The sequence below is a fragment of the Camelus bactrianus genome, chromosome 4, assembly GCF_048773025.1.
Source record: "Camelus bactrianus isolate YW-2024 breed Bactrian camel chromosome 4, ASM4877302v1, whole genome shotgun sequence".
Lineage (NCBI taxonomy): Eukaryota > Metazoa > Chordata > Mammalia > Artiodactyla > Camelidae > Camelus > Camelus bactrianus.
Window position 1 is genome coordinate 40,188,401 of NC_133542.1, and position 15,347 is coordinate 40,203,747.

General features: G+C 39.7%; 1 long non-coding RNA gene across 1 annotated transcript in view; it reads right to left on the reverse strand.

The window, feature by feature from the left end:
* Positions 1 to 63: 63 nt before the first annotated feature.
* LOC105067289 (uncharacterized) overlaps positions 64 to 15,347 on the reverse strand; it is a 32,241-nt gene continuing 16,957 nt past the window's right edge. The window contains exon 3 of the long non-coding RNA XR_012506402.1: positions 64 to 5,912. This is a non-coding gene — a long non-coding RNA (uncharacterized LOC105067289). The remainder of the gene's footprint in view (positions 5,913 to 15,347) is intronic.

Sequence of the window (15,347 nt, forward strand, 5' to 3'; positions counted from 1 at the left end):
CACTCTCTCATATAATCCTCATTTCAGTTTGGAGGAAAGCATTAACCCCAATTTATAAAGAGAGAAAGGAAGGCTTGGAGACTTTCTAAGATGGAGCAGTCAGGCTCCAATTTTTAAAACTGCATTGACATATCAATTACTAAGCGTAATTACTGTGTAATCATCGCAGAGCATGAAAGGCAAAAGCCTGATTCTTTTCCACTGCTGCCCAATAGCCCTCAATGGCTCCCCTGTCACTACAGAATAAAATAGCCCCCCAAAGGTCCCCTTTAACTTAATATTCTGGGTTTTATTTCTAAGGACTCTCCTCAAGTACTTTATATACTAGTCAAATCAGAACCCCCCCCCCCCCTTCAGTGGCCAAAGAATATGCTTGAGACAATTCTGGTGATTATTCTGTAGCATAATGCATATATTATTTTTCCCACTCATTTGACTATAAAAATACGCTACTGTCGACTGAAATAAATGCGCAGCCTAAAAGTTAAAAGAGTTATGTTTTATTTGGCGGGAGGACTCGAGCCGGGATGACAGCCTCTCAGATTGCTCTGAGGGACTGCTCCGAAGAGGTAGGGGAGGAGCTAGGATATATAGGAGCTTTACAACAAAGACCAGGTAGTTGGAACAATAAAAGATTGCTTGTTATCTAAAGAAAACCAGGCATCTCAAGTTAAAGAATTGAGTGCTTTTCTATGTATAGGAGGAAGCAAACATTTGGGCTCACTGAATTCATTCCTTTGACAAGCACCTAGCTATCTAGGGCCAGTATCCTGTTCTTGCTTATTCTGAGTCCACTCAGAGTGCACCTTTGTGAGTGACTGCAGAGGCTGGGCTGCAGGCCTGTCCTTACTTGGGGGTGGCGGCAGCCGCTGATGACTTGGTTTCAGCATTCTTTGTTTACTGATATGGTTGCAGTATTTTTGTTCACACTACCCAGTATTATCAGATGTAAATCTAGAGTTTAGTGAGTGAGAGAGAGAGTCTTTATCAAACTTAATGCTTTTAACCAAGGAAATATTTAAAACATGCTTTTAATTGCCCCCCCTCAGCTGCGCTAGCAGAATCCCTTTCTCTGCCAGTAGGCAAAGAACACACTTCTCTGGTGTTGTGTTGTCTTTCTGCAGGAAGAAAGATCACAGATGAGAATCGGGAGGGAGTGGAACTGGAGAGACCTGTGAAGGAAAGAGAGAGGGACTACCACAAGTAAACAATTAAAAAAAAAAAAAAAGCTAAAGAACTCTTAAATCTCAACAGTTAGAATGCAAACAACCCAATTTAAACATGGGCAAAGGATTTAGAGAGATACCTCACTAAAGGAATATATAAAGATGATAAGTATGTGTATGAAAAGACATTCAACATCATGTGTCCTCAGGGAATTACAAATTAAAACAAGGAGATACCACTACATACCTATTAGAATGGCTAAAATTCAAAACATAAACAATGCTAAATGCTGACAAGGATGTGGAGCTCCAGGAACTCTCATTCATTGCTGCTGGGAATGCAAAATGGTACAGCCACTTTGGAAGACAGTTCGGCAGTTTCTTACAAAGGTGAACATACTCTTATTACATGATGCAGCAATTTTCGTTTTTAGCCAAATGAGTTGAAAACAAATGTCCACACAAAACGCTGCACATTTATGTTTATAACAGCTTTGTTCTGAATTGCCAATCTTGGAAGTATAAAAAATTAACATGCTAAATGAAGTAAGTCAGTAAGAGAAAGATGGATACCATATATCATTTATATGTGGACTCTAAGAAAATGATGCAAATGAACTTATTTACAAAACAGAAAGAGACTCACAGACATAGCAAACAAACTTATGATTACCTGAAGGGAAAGAGGGAGAAGGGATAAATTAGGAGTTTGGGGTTAGCAGATACAAACTACTATATATAAAATAGATAAACAAAGTCCTACTGTATAGCACAGCGAACCACATTCAATATCTTGTAATGACCTATAATGAAAAAGAATATATATATGTATAACTGAATCACTATGCTGTACACCAGAAACACAACATTGTAAATTCACAACATTGTATACTTCATTAAATAAATTTCTTAAAAAGTTAATTAATACACAGTAACCTCAAATAGAGTTGGGAGACCAGAAAGGGGAGCACTCATGCAGAGTCCAACCGGAAGACTCCTTTTCCTTCTTGGCAAGGACTCAGCCAAAAAAAAAGCCATAGACTCTTTATTTACTATAACCCTCTAAACTTCCTTTTCCTCTCTATAAAAGTGTTGCCACGCAGGGGATTTGTATATGATTTGCCATGGTTGCAAACCCAGATTGCAATTCTCTGCTGATCTCAAATAAACCCATCTTTGCTGGAGAAATATCTGGCAGTCTATTTGTTTCAGCTCAACATTTTTGTGGTTGGGGGCCCACAAGACACTCCTGATGGCTCGGGGCTGGAGAGCAAACAGCTGTGGGAGCCACAATAGAGCCATGGTCACTTGCTGCCTTCTCACTGACCCTGGGGTATGAAGTCTTTCTCTGGGCTCTGAGCTTGCACCTTCTTTTGTGTTTGAAGCTCTCCAGGTTTTATTCGGGATCTATTCAAAGGTTTCATTTTTCTGATTAAGGCCTTGTTGTATATGTGAATATTCATTTGGCACTTTGGTCTGATTTTGAGAACAGACTGATTCACTGAAACTGGCTAGTCTTTGACTTTGTTCTTCAGGAACACACATTGTTTCTCTTAAGCTGCTCGGTTTTTTAGCTTTTGGCCTGTTCCTTTGGAGGGGCTGTCTTCTGGAGATTGGCAAAGGAAAAAAAAAAAAACCAAAAACAACCCTTTGGCCTGGCTCCCATGGAACCAACCTGTCTTCTTAGGACTACCTAGGACTGGCTACCAAGCTGTTTCAATTGAGTCATTTATACAATAAGTTGTTTAAGCCATTTGAAAATTGTCCTTTACTCTAGAGGCAAAACCTCTAAGAAAGAGGATCCCAGTTATCTAATATTTTGAGGGCACACACCCACAGAGACTCATGCTGATTTTGTTTAAAATCCACAGTCCTTCCTCATGTACATGACTGACCTGATCAAAGGCGATATAGAGTATCAGTGGCCATTATGGAAAACTTTTGAAATCTCCAAACTTAATTTTCTTAAAATTGAATTGGACCTCAAAAATTTCCAGAACTGAGTGGAATGCTTATTTTGATTGGTATTTTTGAAGCATCCCAACATTATCAGTAGATTAAAATTGCCTCTCTGCAAAATAAGAGTTTAAGATTAACTAAGGAAAACAAACAATTAAAGAAAGACGAAACGCCTCCCACACCCTGGGGCTCCTCTTTCTTGGTTTCTTGTTCTCAGATTCCAACTCTGGCTCCATCTTCCTCCTTCACTTCCATGCCAACTATCCCTCTACTATACCCTCAAATCCCCCATACTGATTCTCTCACCAAACTTACCTGTTTCCCTGAAACTCTCCTACTCCTTTTTCCTCTGAACTTGTCAGAACCTGTTCTTTAAAAACTAAGCCTTCTGAAGACCCAGGAACTAAGCCCTTAATTTCTTACACTCCCTGGGCTAAAGCTGAACTGTGAGCCACTGTCAGAGATTTTCCTAAAGTGACCAAAGTGCCTCACAGATTTGCTGAGGAATTTAATACTGTCATTCTAACATTTCAATCTGGTTTCTCTGACTTACATAGATTAGTTCATATGCTTGTCAGCAAAGGTCAGACCCAGCATAGGATGAAAACTGCTAACTGGGAAAGTCCTGAAGGGTTTCTAGAACTGAAACTGAGCAATCCCTTCACACTTCCTTGGTAGCAGATCCTTTTGTGTTCCCCACCTCTTGCTTAGACAAAAACTGCAGTCTCCTGAACCTTCCCCAGGTTCCAAAAAGTCTGGCTTAAAAGTTTCAAAAAACCTAGCTCAAAAGTTAATGATTAGTGGAATGAGAACAGACGAATGAGAACAACACAGAAACAAGGAACAGCACTCAGGCAGGAGAACTGGTAACAATTTAAACAATTAATCAGCCATATAGCAGAATCACAGGACCTTTCATTCCTCCCTGAAGGATATAGATAAAACATCTGATGCATATTCGTAAGTGGTTTTTACAGACCTGATCCCCACCAGATGGAAACTGCTGACCACAAGCATGTAGACCCCAGACCAGCTGGAACCAAAGGATTGATGATATTGATTTCTGAAACTTCACCTTGTTACCTCACCATCAACCAATCAGAGAATTGTCCATCAATTAACACAAAATTGTAAACCGACTATACTTCAATTAAAAAAGAAAAGAAAAGAAAAGAAAAAGAAAATTGTACATGAATTGATCATGCACCCTGTGACTCTTTCCTTCATATTCTTTAAAAACCCCTCCTTGAAAGCCATGGAGGAGTTATGGTCTTTTGAATGCTGGCTGCCCATTCTCCTTGCTTGGTGCCCTGCAGCAGGCATTGTACTTTCCTTCACCACAACCCAGTATTAGTAGATTGGCTTTGCTGTGCATTGGGCAAGTAGACTCAACTTCAGTTTGGTAACAGAATTACACTGACTTATTACATGATCAGTCTCAAGCAGTCACTAGGTGACTTCATCAAGCAATTCCTAGGACTTTGAAAAAGTCTGTTGATTGGAGCAAAATTCAGCCTTGCACACAAAAATCAGGTGAGTCTGTTCATGATTAGTACAACTGACTTCAGATTATCTTTAAAGAAAATTCTGGTCTTCCTGCAGATGTTTATTACATCTGGGTAGCATTTAACTCTATTAATTGACTGAACCAATTCCCTTCTAGTAAAAAGGACAAGGTAGAATAGGAAATTAGGTGTACTCCAGATTTAGTTAATCTGGCAAACCACCTCTCTTGCAGTCTAGATGAGCTACTTCAACGAAAGACCACCAAAATTCTTAATCTTCAACTCCAGAAAATGAAGGTTCCTAAATGAAACTAAAATCCTCCTAGTTTCTGTTATTACAAAGAGCCAGGACATTGGGGAAAAGATTGTTACAAACTTAAGCACCTTCAACTCTCTAACCAGCCTTTCCAGCATCCTTCCAATTCTCAGTGATGGGGCTCCTAGGAACCACAGGAACTCTTCCCAATCCTCCCTCTTAATCAGCATGGAGAAATATTCTCCAGATTGGAGACGAGTTGCTTCCAGTACGAATAGACACCAGAGCCACCCTCTTGGTGCTCAACCCCACTACTATTAAATAACTTCTGCCTCCAACTGCTCAACCAGTTCAAATAGTGGGGATCTCTAATGAACCCCAGGAGGTTCCTGTTTCTGAACCTATTCCCTTTTGTTTAGGCCTTTTGAGAGGTACCCACCCTTTCTCCTTACTTCCTCCACACCTATCCATTTATTAGGCTAAGACTTCTTAGAGAAGTATCATGTCAGAATTTCATTCCTTCAAAAGGGGTAAGTAATTCTAGAAACTGATAGTACTCATCAAAGGAACTCACCAGGTACATTAAATGACCCCCTGACATCTTTTATTTCCATCTCTGATGGTATTAGAGCAGATTCTGGAAACACTGATCATTTGTCCCTATTGAATCAGCTACCACTTTCCTTATGGGCAAAATCTGCAACTGATATTAGCAAAATTCCTCCCATCAGGATTCAAATAGGCCCCTCAATGGAGTATAACCTTTAAAAATTGTGAATCAGTATATTATACACCTGTAACTTGTATAATGTTGCACATCAATTATATTTCGATAAAAAAGCATATCCCTCAAAACATCTTCTCAGGATGAATCAATACCCTGTAAATAAAGAAGTCCTTGAAAGCACAAAGCCCGTAACAGAAGGTTATAAGACCCAAGTCCTCCTTATGCCTTGTACTTACCCTTGTAACACTCCCATTTTACTGATGAGGAAACCTAAGGGCTGAAGGAGGTTTGCCCAGGACCTACAAGCAATAGACAACATTGTTATCCCTGAACACCCTGTTGTTCCTAACCCTCATGCATTACTAACATCCGCTCCCATAGGAAGTAAACTCTTTACTGTAACTGGTTTGTGCGGTGCATTCTTTGGTATTCCAGTCAACGAAGCTGCCCAATACCTTTTCCCCTTCACTTAGGAAGAAAAACAATTCACTTGGACACTAATGCCACAGGGTTTTACTAAGAGTCCTTTTTTATTTCTTGCAAATCCCAAAGCCTGATCTGCAGGACAGAAAGTTCCCTAGAAGTTAAACTTTGTTGCAGTAAGTGAATGATTTGCTTCTTTACACTCCTTCTCAAGACTCCTCAGAGGAAAACAGCTTGCTAAATAAAGATTCACTTACTAAAGCTTTTAGCCTTAAAGGGACAGAAGGTTGCTAAAGAAAAATCGCAGTTTGCCCAAATCCAGGTTCAATATTTGGGACATCTGATATTAGAACAAGGGCTACACCTAGATCCAGATAGACTTCATGATGTCCTAAGTTTCCCCAAACCCAAAACTAAGTGCCAACTGCAAGAGTTTCTCGGGTTAGTTGGTTATTTCTCTCTGATGGCCAAACTTCTATATGCTATTCTCCACAATAATGACCCACTTTTATGGGAAGAACTGGATTACAAAGTCTTCAAGGCCTTAAAGGAGAGTCTGATGAACCTACCTGCCCTCAGGCATCCCAATTATCACATTTCCTTTTTTTCTTTTTTTTTTTTTATGAGCAGGAAGGGACTGCCTTTGGGGTGCTCACTCAAAAACATGGGGACCACCATCAACCCATAGAGTATTATAGCCAGCAACTGGACCTTGTCTTAGAGGCTCACAGTCACTGCCCTTTTGGCTAAGGCCATCGAGAAAACCATCGTGGAATCCCCTTTGACCACTTTTGTATCTCATGAAGTAGCAGCTTTCCTGAATTCTCATCACACTCAACATTCCTCAGCTTGTCACCTCACCTCCTGTGAAGGGCTTTTGTTAACTGTTCTTCACCCTTTTATTTTATAACAACCATAATAACAACAACAATAACAATAATACCCTTAACCTGGCTACTCTTCCCTCGGTCACCAGCGAAGTACCTCATGACTTCCTAATGCTGAATGCTTCCTGGCTCCTTAGAATGGTCTACTAGAAATTCCATGCAGTAACATCGATTTCTCATAGTTCACGGATGGTCTAATTTTAAAAGTTGACAGTGGAACCTTTTGTCCACAATGGCAACGTGCTTGTTATGCCGTTACAACGTGATGCTGTTGAGGCGTCATCTTTGCCTGTGGCTACTTCAGCCCAGCAGGCTGAACTGCACACTGGTGCCTGTGCTTATACTTTAGGCAAGGACAAAACTGGCAATATTTATCCACGGAGCAGCTCATGATTCTGGAATGTTATGGAAGCAATGTAGCTTCCCTACTTCCAGTGGAAATAAAATTTAAAATGGCCCTTACGTTCAGGAATTACTGAATATAATATTTTTAACTGTCACTTTAGCTGTTAAGATTCTGGGGGTTCTAAACTTGACTCTCTGGAAACCAAGGAAATCACTTAGTGATGTTTCTGCAAGGAATGCTGCCCTTGAAGGAATGAAGAGCAGTCAAACTTCTGTTGTGGTCCAAGTGGATATTTCCCCCAATAATAGTTTTTTGTTTTTTTTTTTAAACTGGCTATAGAAAGACTCAACAGTTGGCGTCAGAAAAGGAAAAACAAGTTTGGAAATTCAACAATTGTTGGTTTGATAAAAAGAGAAAGCTCTGGTTTTGACCAAATAACAAGCCAGTACTACTGGAGACTCTAAAATTCTCACTCAACACTGTGCATTCATTAAACCTTCAGTCTATGACAGAATGAGAGCCTTCATGAATCAGTATTGGTGAGGAAACATTAACAAGGTTACTTGTCCCACCTGTCCAAACTACAACCCAGGGAAGTCTGTTCATACAGCGTCTGGACATTTTAAACTGCCTAGTGGGCCATTCAAGGTCAGGCAAATGGATTTCATACAACTTCTTTTGTCTAATGGATATAAATCTGTTTAGTTATGATCTGTATGTTTTCACATTGGACAGAAGTTTTCCCTTGCAGACAGACTACTGCCTCTCCTTGGGCTAATGTCATTTTGGAATAGATTATCCCTACCTGGGGAACTCCTCTCAAACTTCATAGTGATTGAGAGACTCATTTTTCTGACCAGGTGCTTTGACAAGTCTGTGCTGTTTGGCCAGTTTTACAACACTTTCACTTAGCTTACCATCCTCAATTCTCTGGTTTAGTCAAATGCACTAATGGCACTATTAAGACTCCATTACAAAATGTGTAGAGGTGCTCCAAATACCTTGGCCAAAAGCATCACTGTTTGTCCTTTTAAATCTCTGGTCCATCCCTTGTGGAACTCATAAACTCTGACCCTTTAAGATAGTCACAGGATGCTCAATGCCTGTGGATCCTACTTCTTTTGACCCACAATTGATAAAAGGAGAGATACTCCAATACTGCAAAGGCCTAATTGCTTCTATTAAAAATAACCACGCTTTGGGAGAGAAATTTTTTCACAGTGAGCCTTCAAGAGATGAAAAGCTTAAGCATCATATTTTGCAACCAGGAGATTTTTTTTCTACTGGTAAAGTCGTATCAAGAAGAACTCTCTTCAACCTGACTGAAAAGGCCCCTATCAGGTACTGCTAACCAAATCTTGTGCTGCCAAACTCTAAGGAGCAGACTCTTTGATTCATGTAACTCACATAAAGAAAGCACTGAACCCCAACTGGATCTTCACATCATCTTGTGACCTGAAAGTAAGACATCCCAGAACTGAAGCAGATGACATCTGATGAGACAGCTCTCCAAGATATCTGGACCAGGCTCTTGGAAGTCTGTCACCAAAACTTTGATGATGGCATAATGCTTCACATGATATCCAGTGTCTATGATCTAGGTAACATACAGACTAGATAAAAAGTGCCTGAGAATTCTCCCTCCTACCTCTCCTTGATACTCGAATGTGACCTTAATAGATTTCTAATCTGTGTACTTTCCCTCTGACATGAGACTACATCCAGGAAAGGTTCTTCCTGACATTGAGGGTTAAAAAGCTGCTGAAACTAGACAAGCTGACTCTTGATCAACAATGCTTTCAGAGAAAGATCTTGATCAAAAGGGAGAATTAAAAAAAAAAAAATTAACAAACAGAAACCTCAACTTGAACAGAATTGAGAGACCAGAAGGGGAGCTCTCACACCCTGGGATGAATAGCAACACACAACAGCAAGAAGAAAGATTCTTTTTTTTCCTGGCAAGGACTCAGCCAATGAAGAGCCTGGATTCTTTGTGTACTGTAGTCCTCCCAACTTCTTTTTTTCTTTATAAAAGCGTTTTTCTTCTCTTGCTGTGAGAGGACTTGCATGTGGCTCTCCTTTGTAGCAGACTCCAAACTGCAATTCTCTGCTGATCCCAAATAAACCCATCTTTGCTGGAGAAATATCTAGCCGCCCATTTGTCAACAGAAGCAAGCAAGATGTCCTTCAGTAGGTGAATGAATAAACCGTGGCACATCCATATAACTCAACATTATTCAGCAAAAAAAAATAAGTGAAGTATCAAGCCAGGAAAAGACATGGTAGATGTTGCTCTATGTTGCTAAGTGAAAGAAGCCAATCTAAAAAGGCTACATACTACATGATTCCAATTATATGTCATTCTGGAAAAGGTAAAACTATCAGTGGCTGCCAGGAGTCGGGAAGGAAGAGGTGAAACACAGGGGGTTGAAACTATTCTGTATAATACTGTAATGATGGATATATGGCATTATGTGTGGGTCAAAACCCATAGCACTGTACAGCACAAAAAGTGAATGAATCCTAATGTAAACTATTGTGGGGGAGGAAAAATAACTTCCCCTCCAGCCAATTAGGTGCTTAGCTGAGACACCCCCAACATGCATCCTGTAATAAAAGGTAGATTAACAGGAGAAAAACAAACAAGTTTAATAACATGCATACCTCTTGTATACATTGGGAGATAACATGGAAAATAAATAATTCCCTGAAATAACCAAGCCACCACCTTAAATACCATCTCCAGCTAAAGGCAAAAGAGGATGTTGGGGGTGTTGGGGAAGGCCAGTTATAGGAGGTTATCAGGAAAAGCACAGTGAACAAGGGTAAGGTTGTCATACAGATAAAAATCCTTGCCCTCTCTATTGATAAGAATTTCTGGAGGTTTAGAGTCATGCTCCTCTTCCTGTTACAGAAAGGGAGACACTCCTACAAATGGAGATTTCCCTTATACATGTAAATTCTCTTACAAAAGGGTGACTTCTACTAGGTTTTTCAGAGCTTCCTCTGTGTCTACAGCCTAAAACAATCCTTATTCCAAAGAGGCATATTTTGGGGTTATATTCTGCTCCCCTTCACTATGAATTTTAGTTAACAATAAAGCATCAGCATTGGCTTATCCATGATAACAAATGTACCATACTAGTGCAAGATGTTAATGATAGAGGTGTGGACGAAAAACTGTTGCTCACCATCTGCCTCTACGAGAACAGAGTCACAAGCCACTGCAGAGTAATGTCCTAAAGGACCATCTTGTTCAGGTTAGAATTTAAGTTTCTTTTATGCTAAGAAAAGACGGAAGGAAGAGGGGTGAGATCAGGAGGTGATGACTAGCCTCAAGCAGCAGGGCATCAGCTGGGGTCCGAGGAAGCCTATGAAAATTTGTCAGTTGGGTCTGGTCACAGTGTACCTGCAGGACTCAGTAAGACAAAAGTTATCTTTCTTGTTCTTGTTTCCGTACCTCTGTGGGGGGAGGCTGACTCTCTAAACTTTCTCACATACACCTGAAGCCTTAGGCAGAACTCTTTTAATGATTGCTGTGTTTCTGTGCTCAGGTGCAGAGCAAGCTTGACTAAGCAGAGGTGACTAGCAACAGGACACAAAGCTTAGAGCTAAAGAGATGTATTCAATCTGGAGTCGGGTTTGTTCTTCCCTGTTACCGTTAGAGAAGCCATTCTGTGACCTAAGCCTGGCCACACTGCTGGCCCCTGCAGGAGAATAGGTCTCAGTAGTTAATGATTTCAAGGGAACAAAAGCCTGTAGGAGCAAATAGGAATTACGAGGCCAGGAAGATAACTGTATCTGAGACAATATATCAGTTGTAGAGACTCCCAGTTCTTTCTTGAAGGTAGATTAGTCCGATGTACATTTTTGAGCTGTTTTGCAGGACCCAAACCCCACAGAGCACTCAACCACCAGACTAACTGGAACCTAAGAAATGATGTGAACTTTGCTGATCCTGTAGGCTTCAGTCAACTGGAGCCTGGACTGTCAACCTTTGCCCCAATTCTATGCTGAACCCTCCCCAGCTCAAGCCCCTTCATGAATATGCACACACCCGTGGCTTAAAAGTTCCCCAATTTTGGTATTCAAGGAGACACTGCTTTGGGAAACATCTCCAGTGTTCTCCTTACTTGCTACAAATAATAAATCTTTCCTTCACCCGCTCTTTGGTTTGGCTGTGTCTTTCGGCTTGACATCCACCAAGAGGCGAACACAGTTTTTCAGAAACACTGTACTCATACTCTACCCAGGAGAGGTCCTGAATTTTTGCAGTTCCTCTAACTCACTCCTGGGCCTTTGCATAAACAGGCTGCCTAGCTTGAACCCGTGCCACAGTGGATCAGAGAGATGGGGGAGCCCTGTGAGTCAGGCACCCTGGACACTTTCCTGAAGTGGTGGGACTTGAGTTGGACCCTCAAGATGGGTGTGAATCAACTAAACAGAAGAGGCAGGGAAAGTTGTCAAGCTGGGGTGAGTTCCATTAGTCCCATTTCTTTTTTATTTTTATTTTTTATTGAAGTGCAGTTGACTTACAATGTTAGTTTCAGTTGTACAGCAAAGAGATTCAGATATATATATATATATATATATTTTTTTCCCGTTACATCTCATTACAAGAAATTGAATATAGTTCCCTATGTTATACAGTAGGTCCTTGTTGTTTATCTATTTTATATATTGCAATGTTTATTTGTTAATCCCAAACTCCTAATCTATCCCTCCCTCCTCAATCCCCCTCCACCACCCAGAGGTGTGTTTTCTGTGTTCATGAGTCTATTTCTGGTTTGTAAATAAAATTTGTATATATATATATATATATATATTTAGATTCCACATATAAGTGTCCATATAAGTCTCATTTCTGAGGCAGGAATGTGTAATATACAAACCAGAGCTGGAAGATTCCACTGCAAGGTGATAAAGCTTAGCAGTATGTAAGGGGACCCTGACTTTACCACTTCTTTAGGCCCATCAATTAATTGGCCTCCTTGTGCCCCAGTTTTCTGACTGTAAGATGGAAATAATAATATTGGCCACCTCATAAAGCATTGGAAAGAGTTAAGAGTTAACACAGTGTGAAGCAACTAAATCAGCATCTTAGGCACAGAGAGCCCTCAGGATTAGCTATTAGTATTATGATTACCTGAGAAGGGGAACAGAATTTGCTATCCCATTGCTATCCCAAAATATGTCTTCTTAGCATAAGAATCATCTTGAATGGGTTATTTCTAAGAAGCTGCAGACCCAGGAAAAGCTCTAAAAACTGAGTATAAGTTACCTTTCGTAAGAGACATTTACATTTACAAGGGAAATCACCGTTTGTAAGGGTGTCTCCCTCTCTGTACCGGAAGAGGAGGATGACTAAAACTCTAGAAACCTTTATCAACAGAGAAGGCAAGGACCTTTGGCTACACAACAACCACACCCTTTACTGTGCTTTTCCTGGTAACCTCCCGTAACTAGCTTTCCCCCCAACTTCCCCAAACATCTTTTTTTTGTCTTTAACTGGAGATGAAGTTTGAGGTGGTGACTTGGGCCACTCTTAAAAGTTACTCATTTTCCTGCTTATCTTCTGTGCATACAGGAGGTATATACGTTATTAAACTTGTTTTTTTTTTCTTCTGTTAATCTGTCTTTTATTATAGAGGGGTCTCTGCCAAGAACCTAAAAGTATAAACAGAAAATTACTATGCCTCCCCTTCACCTGTTGATCTGTTGTAAGGAACTTATTACAGCCAGGCTACAACACAAATGAGCTAGCCGAAGTGTAAATGTCTTCAGAATTCCAACCTTGAAAACAGACATGTAACATCTCACATGAAACCCCAATATAAAAAAGAAACAAAGAGAAGTAGTATTTTATAGCTACAAATATATTCTGTAGTTTAAATGTAGAAAATTTACTTTGTATAGTATAAGTTTTTTCAATGAGAACACGTTAATATGTTGATCAGCCTCCAAATTTGGTTCATATTACTGTATACACTTATGTAACAAACTAAATTCAGGAAATATATATTTAAAGATAACATTGTATGAATTAAATTCATTATATATATATAATTTAATTCATACAATGTTATCTTTAAATTTAAATATTTATTTAATGAAATATTAAATTTTATATATATATATATTTATATATATAAAATGAAATTTGGATCAAGTATTTTTGGAACCCCTTGAAACACAGTTTGAAAATTACCAATCTGGCCTAACACTATTTAAGACAGGAGGGAAGTGGGCAGGACACAGCGATTAAAGGAAGGACATAGCAGTTAGCACCAAGATGGCAGAAAAGTCAACTACCAACAAACCTGGAGCCCCACAATAGTGGCACATTTGACCTCCAGTGGACCTTGAGCTTCATCGTACACTGTAATGTACCAGCAAGGTGAACAACACACCCACAGGCACCATGGCAGTTCAGAGGTTAACCATGAAAAGTCAAAGAGAGGGCGGTGGCCCAATTCTGGGAAGCCCACCCCTTCCCCATAGTAGCTGGAATAATCCTCTCACTTGTTAGCATATAAATCTACTTAGCCCATAAAAACTAGCAACAGGGCACCTCTTGGCAGCTCTCTGTCTTGCCTCCTGAGATTGTGAAGGAAAAGCTGGGCTGGTCTAACAAGATAACTCACAAGTCTAGGAATGTGAAGGAGAGGCTGGGCTGGTCTAACAAGATAACTCACAAATCTAAGTATCAGAATACTGATCTGAGTTCTGCTGGACTAACTTGTAAATCTAAGTTAATTAGTGTTGGTTTGCTGTTCATGTTTTTTTGGCTAGCCAGCTGGATTTTCAAAGATATATATCTGGCTTTGGAAAGTTGGTTTGCTGCCTCCCTGCCTCCACTTTTGTGATAATGATGCTGCTAAAGCTGTTCCATGCCTATTGGCTGAATACCCCAAGCTTGTATTTTACCGTATAAAACCTCATGTGTACGTCTTGGAGGTGCTCAGAGCTTTAGAGCAGAAGCCCCTCTGAGCCCGCCTGCATAATACATCTGAGTACTCCAACCCTCCGAGTGGTGCTTGTTTCTTGGCTGGCCTGTTGTATCCGTAACAAGATGGCCCACTCTCTGATCATGGAGTGTACATCTCTCTAAATAAATCTACTTTTACTCAACTATGACTCGCTCTTGAAAAAATTCAAACCTGAAAAAATCAGATTAAAAATTCATTCATTCATTCATTCATTGTGCTACTTCAATAGGGCACACTCCAAATCAAAATTGGGATAATTACTAACTTTCTTTAATATACTCTACCAATATTTGAGTATCCACTTTTTAAAAACATTTTTCCAGTTTTTCACACTGAAAAATTATTGCTTGTATAATTGGAAAAAAACCAAAAATACAATGTTAATTCTCACCACAGGGGGAAAAAACCCTACATAATTCTATTCCTCGTACATCCACAAGGTGGCACATAAACACTTCGTTTTTTATTTCACTGCTATTTGCAATTAGAAATGCAAACGGAAAATCAAACTGAAGTAATTGCTATGTTCACTTCAGGCACTTCTAGGTACAGGAGAATTCTATACTCCGTCCTCAGTAGAAGAGTTTGGCTCACCCACTGCCTCATGCACTTGGATCTGGTTCTTTGCTAAGGAAGGACCATTGTACTCTACCCCTTTCCTCAATCACAAGAGTATTTGATAACAGATTGTTCTAACTTGAAAAGTTCTGATTTTTGGAGCTTCTTCTGAATATATGTTTTGTTAAGAAAGATAAGATGGAGGACAAAAAAAGAAAGCCAGAATTATACAACAGAAATATACAGAGCCTCTCTCATTAAAAAAATGTTTTTAATTATATATTTGATACAATTATGGTATAGGAGAAAAAGATATGCTATAATTTCTGAAAAGAAAGATAAAAAAATTTTCTGGGGCACTGGAATATTTTTACAATAGTTAGTAAATACTTTTCAGATTGTGGAGATAAACTTTCAATTCTTTTCAGCAAATTTCCTTTTTTAAGGCAGAATTTACTCACAGAAATGGCTGTTCTCTAGTTTCAGCAAAAGCCTCCTACCCTGACTTCTGTCAACATTGTGATGCCTTTG